The sequence below is a fragment of the Portunus trituberculatus genome, chromosome 47, assembly GCF_017591435.1.
Source record: "Portunus trituberculatus isolate SZX2019 chromosome 47, ASM1759143v1, whole genome shotgun sequence".
Classification (NCBI taxonomy): Eukaryota; Metazoa; Arthropoda; class Malacostraca; order Decapoda; family Portunidae; genus Portunus; species Portunus trituberculatus.
In genome coordinates, this window is record NC_059301.1 from 20,822,254 (window position 1) to 20,832,253 (window position 10,000).

The window sequence follows — 10,000 nt, forward strand, 5'->3', positions numbered from 1 at the left end:
CACACACACACACACACACACACACACACACACACACTCCCGTGCATATCTGTCGCCAGCTGCCAGTCAGGCCGCAGGGGGCGGGGCGGGGAGAAGCCGGCGCCGCATGCAAGGGTCGGGACGCCTGTGAGCTGGCGAGTCCCTCCACGAGGCCTTGTGACGGGAGGCGGGAGTTGTATTGGTCTGGTGCCCTCCATCCCTCCCTCATTCCCTCGGCCCTTCCTTCCTTCCCTCCCTCCCTGCCTCTCTCCTTCCCTGCCTGCCTGCCTGCCTCCCATCTCCCGTCATACCTCTATCCTACTCATATCAGCTTCTCTCTCTCTCTCTCTCTCTCTCTCTCTCTCTCTCTCTCTCTCACTATATTTTCAGCTTGGCTAATTTGCAATACTAATGTGGAATATTATTTGAGTTATCATATATATTCATTATACATGTGTGTGTGTGTGTGTGTGTGTGTGTGTGTGTGTGTGTGTGTGTGTGTGTGTGTGTGTGTGTGTGTGTGTGTATAAAATAAGAGAGAGAGAGAGAGAGAGAGAGAGAGAGAGAGAGAGAGAGAGAGAGAGAGAGAGAGAGAGAGAGAGAGAGAGAGAGAGAGAGAGAGAGAGACCAAAACACAAGTTCCCACGCCTCCCCCTGTCCCCTCCTCCACCATCATCATCTGCGACGCCCAAACACCAAGATGGGAGAGGAGGGAAGAAAAAAGCAGACAGGAGGGAAGAAGGGAGAAGAAGAAGAAGAAGAAGAAGAAGAAGAAGAAGAAGAAGAAGAAGAAGAAGAAGAAGAAGAAGAAGAAGAAGAAGAAGAAGAAGGAGGAAGAGGAGGAGGCGGGAGAGGAGAAAGATTCTGTAGATTAGTTACGGCAAGGAAACGTTACGGTGAGAAACACATGTACTTTCCTTCCTTTGGTCTGTCCTTACCTCCTTCCATTCCCATCTCTCTCTCTCTCTCTCTCTCTCTCTCTCTCTCTCTCTCTCTCTCTCTCTCGGTCCCTCGCCTTTCCTCTTCCCACTCCATTATTTCCTCACCGCCTCCCTCCTCCCTCCTTGCTAATACAAAAACCTGGTTCAGCCTGGCGCGGTGCTGCACAACGCGAGTGGTGTCTCCTGCACTCATTCTGACGATCACTCACACGTCCACTCACACTGACACGAGGACCTGACAAGTATTACTCCGCCGCCTCAGCAAAACTGTTAGCAGGAAGATGGAACACGAGTAAAAATTTATCCCCAGTGGCTATCACATGCCAAGGATGAGGCGGCAGGCTGTGTCCGACTCGTAAAGGACGGTGGAGGAGCCCGGTGCCTTCAAGTCCCAGGCTGGGCGAGGTGCGTCCAATGGGAGGCTCGGTAGGCCGCTGAGGACTGGCCAGGCAAAGTGTGGGGACTGGTCAGGGGCGGCGAGCACTGCCGCTGCATACTTGTAGGAAATTTAAACATCGGTAGTGTGGGTCATTCTAAAGCGAGTCTGCACTGGGTATAGCAATATTCTCTCTCTCTCTCTCTCTCTCTCTCTCTCTCTCTCTCTCTTCTCTGTGTGTGTGTGTGTGTGTGTGTGTGTGTGTGTGTGTGTGTGTGTGTGTGTGTGTGTGTTAAAGAGTGAGCGTCAGGCCGCAAGCACGTCAGCGGTGGGAGGAAGAGCATCAGCCAGACAGGTGCGGCCTCCTCCTCCTACTACTCTCTCCTCACAAGTACTCACATTCTAAACTGAGTAGGGCGCGCGCGCACACACACACACACACACACACACACACACACACATCGGTGTTCTTGGTCTGGTCGACAGAGGCGACGCCGAACCTGCTTTCTACCTGAGGCCAGATTGTCTTAACCTTTCAGACTTAAGCGAAAAATTCCGAAGACATGGACCGTATAGTGCACTTTGTCGCCCCTTAACTGATACACAATAGCGGCGAGGACGTGCCGCGGCATACGGAACACGCCAAACCGCGGCTCACCATATAAAAACAAAAAACACCCTTTTAATAGTGTTCCAAACGGCACAAGCAGGACAGGTGAAGGCAGCCCACCACAGAGCGTCTCGTGACGTCACTAGGCGCTTGACCCTTCCTCGATACACTGATTCAGTCACTCAGAGTGCCTGGCAGCAGGAGGCGGCACTGGCACTCAACTCAAACACTCCACACACGGAGTTCGGCACTCTTGCCTGCCCTTCTTTACTACCATGGGGACTCAGCGTCTCCGTGGCACCGTATTTCGCAAAGTAATTTGATCGGTGGAGGCGGGCTGTGGCGGTAATGGCTGGCCGGGATAGGTGTTCGGAGCGGAGGGGCGTGTGTTCGTGCGTGCGTTCCGATTGTGTACACCGCGAGCCTCGGAGAGATGGTCGGCGTCCCAACCCTCATACGCTCAGCTTCCATTCATCGTCTTGGTCTTCGTCAGTCTCCTAGTGTTCCTATCACAGCATTTGTCCCTTGTGAGTGCTCATGTCCCGCCAGGCCGGGAGAACCAGCCAGGCAGCCGCTGAAGCTGCAGATAGCTGACAGAATGTGGCTGACTGTGTCGGGTGGCCAGGAGAAGGGAATCGGACGGGTACATTGTTGCGGTCTCACGTAGCCTGAGGCCATCTAACTCTTTCTCAAAATAAGCAGACACATTGCAGACATGCCCGCTGCGTTCGTCCCCTTTCTCTTTGGCTTCGTTCTCCTGCAGTTCGTGTTCGGTTACAGATTAGCGGAAAGAGTATGGGGTGCAGGAATGACATGGGTACAGCTTTCAGAGCGTATAGGGACGGTCTGAGCGGCGGCGGGGGAGTGTGGCGGGGGCGTGCGGGTGTGTTTGTAGGAAGTCGTGGGTCTCGTCATGGTTACGGTGGCGGCGAGGCGTGCAGTGGCATAACCTAACTGGTCTTAGAGGTTGAGACAGGCTCCAGACACCATACACCGTGCCCACCATACACCGTACCCATAAGTACACAATGTGGCCGACACTACCTGCTATGCACTACACTGCCGCCATGCTGGACTGGATTCACCATACCGCTGCTAAACCACACCCCTTATCCACCACAACATTGCTCCCACCACACCACACACACCATTACCACCCCCACAGTCACCATCTACCCACTATAAACTGTACCTATCCACCCATTCATCGCCGCACAATACCCACAGTCTGTACATCCACCACACTCTGTTCCTATCCTGCAACCACGCACTGTACCCGCCCACCATACAAAATTTACACACACATACCGCGCCATACACTGTACCCAAGCTCCCACCACGCACTGTACCCTCCCGCAGCATGCTACACCCGCCCAAAACACTCTCTCAGGTGCATGACGTGTGAATTTCGTCCGAGGAGTTCGGTGGTGAGATGAAAGCGCGTACAGCAGTATGGAGCCTTCGTCGCTAGTCTTCATTTCTTTAACGCACCGTCCTATGTTGAGTTTTAATGTAACCCTTGGCTGATAATGGGACGTGTTTAATTCTTAGCAAGTTTTGGCAATTCTATTTATCAAAACTTAAACTACAACCAATGAAAAAAAAAACTTTGGTAGATGTTTAGTGACGTCTTTAGCTATGAGGGTCGTCTTTTAAAAACTAGCTAAAAGTCATTAAATCAAGTTCAGAACGCACTGCAGGGCTAATTTCTTTCCTAAAATATCCCGATGCTTCCATGACCACCCCTCAGAATGCTGGGTTAGTGTCCTCTATCGCAATGATGCTTTATCGAGCTGACATTTCATCCGAACTAAAGCTGCTGTGTTCTAAAAGGAAGAATTTCGCGCAAGATGTTAATCTCTCTCTTAAATGTCCCGCGGATTCCCTGATCATTCCATAAGATAAAAGTTTAATGCCTTTTATTACTTCAATGCTTGCCATCACGAGTGACACTTCCCAATATATAGCTACCGTAATTCAAGAAAGACAAACCGACGTGCGAAGCCTTAATTTCTACCTTAAATACCCTGTTATGAAAGAGGTCACTGCCCCGCATCGTACCAGTCCTTCCGTCCCTTCACTGGCATTTCTCCCCTACCAGAGCTTCCGTGTTCCGCCGTAGAAAGAAACGCGACAAAAAACACTCGAGCGAAAGAAGTACTCGCATTCTGACGATCGCTACGGTACAATTCATTCAAAGTTATGCAATTACCGCCGCTGATGACCCCACGAGGCGTTGCTTGAGTGCAGGGATGGCAGGTGAGAAGAGCCGCCACTAAACAACGCGTTGGTGATAGGAAGCACGGGATGAAGGAGAGATGTTTTGTTATCTGTTTCAGCTGTTGCTTTTAATTTCTATAGAGAGTGATTGATTCTGCTCCATCCTACGTTTCCTCTCACTGTTTCAGTATATTGTCTTAGTGGTGATGGTGATGGCGGTAGTAGTAGTAGTAGTAGTAGTAGTAGTAGTAGTAGTAGTAGTAGTAGTAGTAGTAGTAGTAGTAGTAGTAGTAGTAGTAGTAGTAGTAGTAGTCATTGCCATTTCTGTTTATTGACAAAGCACGTGTTGGACTGCAATAATTTCACAAAAAAAAAAAAAAAAAAAGTTACTATAATTGTTGTCTCCTCCTCCCCCTCCTACACCCCTCGAACAGTCCACACACCAAACACACACACACACACACACACACACACACACACACACACACACACACGTCCTTGTTACATGACTGAAGGAAAAGGCAGTGAGAGGGGATGGATTGGGGGCGACCTATCCTGCCCTACCCTGCTACCTTACCCTGCCTTATACCTTTACCTTACCCTATTTTGCCCTACTTTACTGAGCACTGACCACTGTAACCCCATGACTGCCCACCACTGCCCAACACCCTACAAGACACACGACCCCTCCCCCGATGAGCTCCCAATGAGTGTTGCACGCGTTGGTAAGTAAACAGAGGTGGATATTGACTCTGAAATCCTCATGATCAGCAGAGGCGGCGTGTTTATACTTCATCGCTTACATCAAACAAACGTCAGCGCTCCAGGTTCCTGCCACAAGAGACAGACAGAGAGAGAGAGAGAGAGAGAGAGAGAGAGAGAGAGAGAGAGAGAGAGAGAGAGAGAGAGAGAGAGAGAGAGAGAGAGAGAGAGAGAGAGAGAGAGAGAGAGAGAGAGAGAGAGAGAGAGAGATACTACTACCTAAAATCTCCACATTAAAAGATTAAACAAACATTTAAATCCATCTTTAAACAAAATAGATGTCTTCTTTAACCAGTAGAAAACACAGGTTAAACATTAAGGAAATGCAAGTTTAGATTAGAATGACGTAAGTTTAAAAAATGGCAGTATACTCGAGAGAAGAAGGTTTAATTAATTGTATGAATAAAGATGGTAGGCAGAAATCGTATATGTTTTACACACACACACACACACACACACACACACACACACACACACACACTCGCAAGGAAGGAGGGCCATGTGTGTATAGACGCCTTGTAGCTTTCCTTATTTGCCTCTTTCGTTGTATCCTCACGGTGAAAGATTCGTTCTTAGTGGTGCTTGGAATTAATGGCGAACTTGATAATTCTGTGACCTCCAACACCGGGACGTCACCACAATAAATAAGTAAAGCCGACAGATTCATCTTGCCGCTCTTAAGTAAAGATCACATTCATAATAGAATTTTTAAACGCCTGTGCCAATGTACCTTTACACTGGCAGTAAGAAGATTGAAGGAGTCTCCGCACCACAAATAAAACACACTTAATCACCTTGTGCTCCTTACAAAACTTGGTATTTATAATAAACTTTCAAGAATATTGAGCTGATCTTGTTTTCCATAGACAGTATAATAATAATAATAATAATAATAATAATAATAATAACTATGATGATGATAATAATAATAACAATAGTGACGTCTCCACAACATGAATACACCGTACAAATTTATCTTTAACTCTTTATAGGCCTTGACTGCTGTAATCCTCCTTTACATACACATCAAAAGAGTAAGAGCATTTCCTCAACTTTGAAAAAAATACGACACATTTTACTTTGAAACTCCCAGACATTCTTAAGTTACAGAAGAAATCTTTAAAGGTCTGCGGTGTTCACTCTTTACATAAACGATACAAAGAAAATAAGGTCGTCTCTAAAAATACATGAATAAATACATAAATAACATAACACATTCAAAATAAAACTTATATGTAATGGAAACTGTAGGTGCCCCTGTACATGAAGGGCTAAATAGATAAAGAGATAGAGAGATAGATAAGCAAATAAATAAATGGGTAAAATAAGTAAAAACACGCAATCCAAATCACGCATTTAACACTTCAATCACTATACGAAATAATGATTGTGTTTTCCGGGTGTTCGTGACTCGCCAGTATTCTCAAGCACCGCGAAATGTGTGTGTGTGTGTGTGTGTGTGTGTGTGTGTGTGTGTGTGTGTGTGTGTAGCCCCACCACTAGACTCCACTAGCGCATGGCTATAGAGAAGGGGGGACGAACCGCACCCCCCGCTAGCAGGACCACCCAGCAGCCACCATCGCGCCGGCCACCACCTCGCTATTTGGAGACGAGCAGCCCGTCCCGCCATGGAATGGAACTACTTGCTCGCCGGAACGTGCAACAAAAACACGGAAGCTGATACGGCAGGCAACGCATCCGAAACACTTCTGCCGGCACCTTCTCCACATTCAAAAGGATCTAGTTGAAGTGCCACGGGTTTTTAAGAGCGCTTTTCTATGGTTCTAGTGATAGATTTGCCATTTTTCCACTTTATTAACAGGAGAAGCACTCTTGAGAATGTGGCTAACTGTCTCTGTTGCCTTTGATAATAGTCGTGGTAAGAGACCAAAGCGTTTCTGAATAAGGCTGCTCACTCGGGTGCAAGTAATGGCCATACTAGCGCACACTGGGAAGCTTGCAAGGTCCCAGTGTCATTATTCAAGCACCAAATTAGATTGCTTGCATATTCGCTATTTCTCATTAATTCTTGCTGTAAGTATAAAGTCACTTGCACTGAGTTTTAAAGATATCTTGATGAATTCGAAATGTAAATGCTACTAAAATCATATATTCAAATATTTACACAATTTTGAGAGACCAGAGATAGGGGTTGATAGAACTCAGCTTGTGTGTCGCCTCCCCGCCAGCCTTGCACCGCCCAGCCGCCACTCACCACCACAGGGACGCGTGGCGCCTCACTCACACTGACGGCTGACATGTTTGCTGGCTGGCTGCACGCACAATTACATGAACATATTCACAATTATGGCTTCATATTTACATCAAAAAGACATGTGAGATTCTCTTTGTAGGATTCACACATTTTGAAAATGCATTACAGAGAGGGAAACTAATAAGAACAGTTGAAAAGTTTACTGCAGGTGATATTGATTATTGATCAGTGACGATGAACTGTCAACAGAGAATTTCGGGACATGTGACTTGAGGTGACGATCATGCACGACCCCGCGATCCTGTTCCACTCTCACATTTACCTGCCTACATAACATACATACATACACACATACATACATGCATACACTCATGTTGCTACTTGGGAGAGTAATTACATGCTTAATAACAGTGCGATGTAACGTCACTACTGGACACTACAGTACAATGTGCCACGTGTGTCTCGGCGCCTGGCGGGCCTCCTGAAGAGCACGAGCTGGAACTCTCTCTCTCTCTCTCTCTCTCTCTCTCTCTCTCTCTTAAAATATACCACGTATAATAATGTGATTTATTGTACTGTACATTTCCCCTCCCTTTAGAGAAGCACCTCCACGCAGGAGGTGCACTGTGCTAAATGAATCCCCCTCTCCCCCACACACACAAACCACCTCTCACACTCACCGCTCCCTGGACAACGCACTGCACCACTAGCCACCGCACTACGCCGCCTTGACGCCCTGCCGAAGTACATAAACTGCGTCCGCCGTACACCATACCCGTCATACACTCGATTACATAACACACACACGTACACACACGCACACACGCACACACACACACACACACACACACACACACACACACACACACACACACACACACACACACACACACACTAGCTAGTAACATCTGTCGCCACACCTGCCTACCATACACAGGTGTCAAGATGAATTCTTAATATACCCTAACGCATGCAACCCTCTCTCTCTCTCTCTCTCTCTCTCTCTCTCTCTCTCTCTCTCTCTCTCTCTCTCTCTCTCTCTCTCTCTCTCTCTGTCTTACTGCAAAAAAACATCAAGAAGCATTACCAAGGAGACACTGAATCTAATGCACGTAATCCCCTAGAAAAGAAGAAAATCACTCGGCAAGTTATCGTTCCAATGCAAGAAAGATCATTAAGTTCTCTGTGTGCGGGGCTGACATGAGGGCCACGTGAGGCACAGCAAGGCCAGACAGGCGCGGCTCCGGGTAAAGCTCAGCTCAGCGGTGTTGAGTCCCAAAGCACACTGGACATAATACAGCGGCGAATCATCATCTACCACACCCGCATGTGTTCGAGGAAAAAGAAATGATGAAACTCCGTGAACTGGCTGACTAGGTGCATTCCCGCGTCTCGCCTGCCACCTCCACCGTGACTAACCCGTAGTGAACACAGCGGGCACCGGCACCACCACTACCACGGCACTACCATCACCACCACCACAGCCACGCCTCCTGTTAGAAAACGCTCCTTAAGTTCTTTGCAATTCCTTGATACACGTCGATAGGCATTTGAGCTCCCCTCCCTTCACTTTTATGGATTTTTTGTAAACGAGATCAAGTTTTGTTCTCCAAGTCATATTTTAAAAAAATCTGAGGCGAACCTTGTACAATGTAGCTGCTATTGCTATTTGGCACATATTTCCTTAATCATTAATCATTCTAGGGGATTTTTTTCTCTTCCTGCAGCCACGTTAAGAACCACATCAACTGGAAATTGTTAAATATATTCCCTTTCATCCTCCTTTATGAATATTAATAGAGATTTCATACATTGCTTTCACTGAAGTGTTGTGACTTACTGCATGTTAGGTACTTGTTTTCAGACTTTTATTCATTCTACACATATTCTTACAAGGACTCTGCATCACTGCCAAGGAGGACATCACAGGAACGCGTCTGATCATCTCTGTGGCCCAAAAACACGGGAGATGGAGAGACGTTTTATTAGTGCGAGTGACAGGAACTTACCTTGTGGTCCAGACGATGGCGATGATGCAGCAGGAGAGGGAATCAAAAGCATAACTAACTCTCTCTCTCTCTCTCTCTCTCTCTCTCTCTCTCTCTCTCTCTCTCTTCCCATCATCCTCCCCTCATCTCACCTTCCTCTCACCCCAAAAAAAACAAAGCCGGAGCGTAACTCACCCAAGGGCGTGGCGCGAGGCCGGACGTCTTCACTCGGGACACTGCGAGAGAGAGAGAGAGAGAGAGAGAGAGAGAGAGAGAGAGAGAGAGAGAGAGAGAGAGAGAGAGAGAGAGAGAGAGAGAGAGAGAGAGAGAGAGAGAGAGATTATTAATTATACTCAACATCGAATATAATTAACAGTATTCCTAAAAATAATCGTATAAAAATGACTGGTTGAGAGAGAGAGAGAGAGAGAGAGAGAGAGAGAGAGAGAGAGAGAGAGAGAGAGAGAGAGAGAGAGAGAGAGAGAGAGAGAGAGAGAGAGATTTTCAGGAACAATGTGAGAGTGCAGCGAGAGGGGAGTAGATGGTAAAGAATGTGATAAAAGAGAAGCAGAAGAGAGTCGACGAGGAGCGAGGGGAAGTGAGGGGAGAACAGAGGGCCCTGCACCTCCCCTGACCTCTGCTTAGAGGGTCAAGTACCATCTATGCGGGCAAGGGAGAGGGAGAAGGGTTACAATGTGGCAGAGGGAGGCCGCGCTCCAACAGAGAGAGAGAGAGAGAGAGAGAGAGAGAGAGAGAGAGAGAGAGAGAGAGAGAGAGAGAGAGAGAGAGAGAGAGAGAGAGAGAGAGAGAGAGAGAGAGAGAGAGAGAGAGAGAGAGAATCACAATACGAGAACCATCAACATTACCATTGCTGATGATGACGCTGCTGTGATGATTGTGATGATGGTG

General features: G+C 47.4%; 1 long non-coding RNA gene across 1 annotated transcript in view; it reads right to left on the bottom strand.

The window, feature by feature from the left end:
* Nucleotides 1-4,582: 4,582 nt before the first annotated feature.
* Nucleotides 4,583-10,000, bottom strand: part of LOC123520486 — a 58,362-nt gene continuing 52,944 nt past the window's right edge. Inside the window, exon 3 of the long non-coding RNA XR_006679266.1 lies at nt 4,583-9,327. This is a non-coding gene — a long non-coding RNA (uncharacterized LOC123520486). The remainder of the gene's footprint in view (nt 9,328-10,000) is intronic.